Source organism: Suricata suricatta, chromosome 11, assembly GCF_006229205.1.
Source record: "Suricata suricatta isolate VVHF042 chromosome 11, meerkat_22Aug2017_6uvM2_HiC, whole genome shotgun sequence".
In the NCBI taxonomy this organism is placed as follows: Eukaryota; Metazoa; Chordata; class Mammalia; order Carnivora; family Herpestidae; genus Suricata; species Suricata suricatta.
Genome location: NC_043710.1, coordinates 103,333,695 through 103,339,447, shown reverse-complemented (window position 1 = coordinate 103,339,447; position 5,753 = coordinate 103,333,695). Strand labels below are relative to the sequence as shown.

Genomic DNA, 5,753 nt, shown 5'->3' with positions numbered 1-5,753 from the left:
ACCAAACAATGAATCAACCAAGAATTCAAAGAGGAAAATGTAAAAATACATGAAGACAATGATTATGAGAACACAACAGTCCAAAACCTTTGGAATGCAGCAAAAGCTGATCCAAGAGGAAGTCTATAGCAATACAAACCTACCCCAAGAAGCAAGAAAAATCTCAAATAAACAACCTAACTTTATATCTAAAGGAGCTATAAAAAGAATAAATGAAACCCAAACCCAGCAAAAGGAATGAAAGAATAAAGATTAGAGCAGAAATAAATGATATGGAAACTAAAAAAACAAAAAACAAAACAATAGAACAATGAAACCAGGAGCTTATTCCTTTAAAAAAAAATCAACAACTCTTCCTCTCCATGCGGTGGAACTAACCGGTTGGCCTGAATTGCTTGTCCTGAAAGATGCCGGGGAAGCTCCTTAGTGACGTCGATTTGGACTCAGACACGGCCATGGAAAAAGTGAAGACACCGCGAAAGCAGAATACGAAGAAAGGTAGAAAAGAGAAGCCAAAGTCTAGTAAGACTGAAGAGGTAACAGAAGTAAAAGAAGAAACTATTTCACCCAAAGCTAAAAAAAATTAAAAAGAAAGCCGAGTCTTCTGAGGTTGACATGAATTCTCCTAAACCCAAAAAGGCAAAAAAGAAAGAGGAGCCAACTCAGGATGACATTATTTCTCCTAAAATCAAAAGTGTGAAGAAACCAAAGGAGTCCATTGAAAAGAAAGTTGTTTCTCCTAAAACCAAAAAGGTAATAAAAAGTGAGGAGCCTTCTGAAGAAGAAATAGGTGCTCCTAAGCCGAAGAAGATGAAAAAAGAAAAGGAAATGAATGGAGACATTGGAGAGAAAAGCCCCAAACTGAAGAATGGATCACCTCATTCTGGACCTGTCTCTAACTCCAGTGAAGAAAGTAACAGTGAAGTAGAGCAGGAATACCTGTGGAACAAAAAGGAGGAGCTTTCTCTAATTTTCCCATATCTGAAGGGACCATTAAACTTCTCAAAGGCCGGGGGGTGACCTTCCTGTTTCTGATACAAGCAAAGACGTTTCACTATGTCTACAGTGGAAAGAACTTAATAGCACAGGCACAGACAGGAACCAGGAAGACCTTCTCCTTTGCCATCCCTTTGATTGAGAAACTTCAGGGAGAACTACAAGACCGGAAAAGAGGCCGTGTGCCTCGGGTACTGGTCCTTGCACCCACGAGGGAGTTGGCAAATCAAGTAAGCAAAGACTTCAGTGACATCACAAGAAAGCTGGCAGTGGCTTGTTTTTATGGTGGAACTCCCTATGGAGGTCAAATTGAACGCATGCGGAATGGAATTGATATCCTGGTTGGGACCCTAGGTCGTATCAACGACCACCTGCAGAATGGCAAGCTAGATCTCACCAAACTTAAGCATGTTGTCCTGGATGAAGTTGACTAGATGTTAGATATGGGGTTTGCTGATCAAGTGGAAGAGATTTTAAGTGTGGCATACAAGAAAGATTCTGAAGACCATCCCCAGACATTGCTTTTTTCTGCAACTTTCCCTCATTGGGTATATAACGTCGCTAAGAAATACATGAAATCTACGTATGAACAGGTGGACCTGATTGGTAAAAAGACTCAGAAAACAGCAATAACTGTGGAGCACCTGGCTATCAAGTGCCACTGGACTCAGAGGGCAGCAGTTATTGGGGATGTGATCCGAAGATATAGTGGTTTTCACGGGCGCACTATCATCTTCTGCAAAACCAAGAAGGAAGCCCGAGTTGTCACAGAATGTGTCCATAAAGCAGGATGCCCAGGCATTACATGGAGACATTCCACAGAAGCAGAGAGAAATCACTCTGAAAGGTTTCAGATATGGTGATTTTGGAGTTTTGGTTGCAACCAATGTTGCTGCTCGTGGTTTAGACATCCCTGAGGTTGATCTGGTTGTACAGAGTTCTCCACCAAAGGATGTGGAATCCTACATTCATCGCTCTGGGAGGACGGGTAGAGCTGGGGGGACGGGGATTTGCATCTGCTTTTATCAGCACAAGGAAGAGTATCAGTTAGCACAAGTGGAGCAAAAAGCGGGAATTAAATTTAAACGAATAGGTGTTCCTTCTGCAACGGAGATAATACAAGCTTCCAGCAAGGATGCCATCAGGCTTTTGGATTCCGTTCCTCCCACTGCCATTGGTCAATTCAAGCAGTCAGCTGAGAAACTGATAGAGGACAAGGGGGCCGTGGCGGCGGCAGCACTGGTCCACACCTCAGGTGCCACATCAGCAGACCAGCGCTCTTTGATCAACTCAGATGCGGGCTTTGTGACCACGATCTTACGATGCTCGATTGAAATGCCAAACATTAGTTATGCTTGGAAAGAACTTAAAGAGCAGCTGGGTGAGGAAATTGATTCCAAAGTGAAGGGAATGGTTCTTCTCAAAGGAAAGCAGGGGGTTTGCTTTGATGTCCCTACTGCAGCGGTAACAGAAGTACAGGAGAAATGGCATGACTCACGTCGCTGGCAGCTGTCTGTGGCCACGGAGCAGCCAGAGCTAGAAGGACCACGGGAAGGATATCGAAGCTTCAGGGGACAGCGGGAAGGCGGTCGAGGCTTCCGGGGACAGCAAGAAGGAAATCGAAGCTTCAGAGGACAACGATCAGGAGGTGGCAACAAAAGCAACAGATCCCAAAACAGAGGCCAGAAGCGGAGTTTCAGTAAAGCATTCGGGCAGTAATTTGAAATCGAGGATTCAGATGGCAACACAGAACTGAACACCAACGTTCCTGTAGATTAACTTCATAGGACATGTGTCTTCCAGAAAGACAAGCTTCATGGAAATTATTTCCATCTGATGATCATCACTTGTAATTATTGCTATTTCTATATCAGGCTTCTCTTTTGAAAAGGTGTAGGAATTCATAAAATTTTTATTATTATGTATAGTCTGTAGGTTATAAGACAAAGTCAAGCATGTATTTGCCCGTACTTTTTAAGTTGCGCTGTCTCTATACTTAGTGACCTTCCCTGGGGAATGCCGCGGTCTCTGGAGAGGCACTCTGTGCAGTCAGGGCTCAGCCCTGTAATTGGCATTCTGCAGCCACCTGCCTAACAATGACTCATGTGGTCCTGTAACATGTCCTCTGAGAAATAGTACTGAGCAACTGAGCAGGGTTCTGAAGCAAGATCTCAGACTTTGCTGGGATGTAACGCATTTTATGTCAGCATGTGCTCTAGATTTGAAGAGTGGTGATACATTGGATGGCAGACATGTAGATTACCCAACGTCATGTACATCTGGTACATTTTTAACTTTTCAGTCTAAGTCGAATTCATGCTTCAGGAATTCTTCACAGATTTTATCTAGATATGTATATATAAAGAAGTATTTTAATAAAAAGCAAGTGTCTTTAAGGAATTCCAAATGTATAATATGACCCCATAGCTTTCTTTGTCAGTAAGGAGGCTGAATAAGAAGTGCCTGATGATAATGTACTCCACGTCCTACTGGAAGAGTAACATTATTTACCAAGAAGGACTTAAGGGGGTGGGGGACAGAGCCTTGCATTGCCGGCTGACAAGCATCAGGAAATCCACTGAAGATACTTTTATATGTGAGAAAGAAACCTTCTGTTGAAGGCAAAGAAAGGAGCAAATGAAAATACATAGAAAGCATTCTTTTCATGGTAAACAGCAGGTCATTAATGTTTCTAGAGATTGAATTCTCTCGGGCAAACTGGAGCGTTAGGTAGAATGAGCCACTGTGGTTTCTGTAGCCACAGTATAGGATCTTTCTGTAGACCACTGAAAGGTTTCAGCTGCTTAGACACTTCCTTTTAAGATAATCTGTATGTGGTTATTTTTAGTTATTGCTTTGAGGGAACTGACCAACTTAATAGAGCCCCTGGCCAGGTGACTCTCTGAGTTCTCAAATATTACTTCTCTGGGAAACTTTCCGCATGGTGCAGGAGCTTAAGAACGGCATTGTTTTCTTGCCTTAATTCCTAGAAATTCTGTGCTGGGACTCTCAGGGAATAAACTCTGATGGGAGAAGTTAAAAAAAAAAATCAACAAAATTGATAAATGTCTAGCAAGACTCTTCAAAAAAGAAAGAGTAAAGAGGACCCAAATAAAATCACTAACGAAAGAGGAAAAATAACAGCACTACAGAAATATAAACAATTGTAGCAGTATTATGAAAACGTATATGCCAACAAACAGGAAAACCTAGAAGAAATGGATAAATTCCTAGAAACATAAAATCTACCAAAATAAAGCAGAAAGAAACAGAAAACCAATTCCACCCACGAAACTGAAGCAGTAATTTAAAAAAAAAAAAAAAACCTCCAAAAAAAAAAGTCAAGAACTGCATGGCTTCACAGGCAAATTATACAAAACATTTAAAGAGTTAATCCATCATTCTTCTCACACTATTCCAAAAAATACATGAGGAGGGAAGGAAAACTTGCAAATTCATTCTCTGAAACCAGTATCACCCTGATACCAACACCTGATAAGGATATAACAAAAAAAGAGAACTATAGGCCAGTATCTCTCATGAATAAAGATGCAAAAATCCTCAACAAGTTTTTAGCAAACCCAATCCAACAATACATTTTAAAAAATCATACACCACAATCGGTGGGCTTTATTCCTGGGATGCAAGGGTGGTTCAATGTTCACAGACAATCAACAATCAATGTGACATGTCACATCAATAAGAGAAAGGATAAAAACCATATCAGCATTCCAACAGATGAAGAAAACGCAACTGGCAAAGTATGACATCCATTCATGATAAAAAGGCTTTGTAAAGGAGGCCTAGAGGGAATATACCTCAACATAATAAAAGTTTCATACAAAAAACCCACAGCAAACATCACATTCAATGGGAAAAAAGTGACAACTTTTCCCCTAAGGTCAGGAAGAAGACAAGGATTTCTACTCTCACCACTTTTATTCACCAAAGTACTGGAAATCCTAGCTACAGCGATCAGACAAAAAATAAAAGCCATCAAAATTAGCAAGAAAGAAGTAAAACTTCTACTTACAGATGACATGATACTATATACAGAAGACCCTAAAGACACTACAAAAATACTATCAGAGGAACACCTGGGTGGCTTAGTCAGTTAAGCGTTAGACTTCAACTCAGGTCATGATCTCATAGTTTGTGGGTTCAAGCCCCACGTCAGGCTCTGTGCTGACAGCTCAGAGCCTGAAGCCTGCTTTGGATTCTGTCCCCCTCTCTCTTTTCCTCCCCTGCTTGCGCTCTCTCTCGCTCGCTCTCTCTCTCTCTCTCTCTCTCTCTCTCTCTCTCTCTCTCAAAAATAAACAGTAAAAATTTTTTTAAAAATACTATCAGAAAGATAAATGAATTCAGTAAAGTGACAGGATACAAAAGCCAATGCAACAGAAATCTGTTGCACGCCTATACACTAATAATGAAGCAGCAGAGAGTGAAATGAAGAAAACAATCCTATTTACAATTGCAATAAAAAGAATAAAATATCCAGGAATAAACGTAACCAAAGAGGTGAAAGCCCTGTACTCTGAATATTATAAAATAATGAAAGAAATACAAGATGACACAAAGAAATGAAAAAATATTCCATGCTCATGGATTATAAGAACAAATACTGTTAAACTGCCTATACTACCCAAAGCATCTACATATTTAATGCAATCCCTATCAAAATACCAATAGCATTTTTCACAGAACTAGAACAATCCTAAAACTTGTATAGAACCACAAAAGACCCTGACTAGCCAAAA

The 5,753-nt window shown here is 40.5% G+C and overlaps 1 pseudogene; it reads left to right on the top strand.

Moving 5' to 3' along the window:
- Positions 1-403: 403 nt before the first annotated feature.
- On the top strand, positions 404-2,715 carry LOC115271681 (annotated as a pseudogene).
- The last annotated feature ends 3,038 nt before the right edge of the window (positions 2,716-5,753 follow it).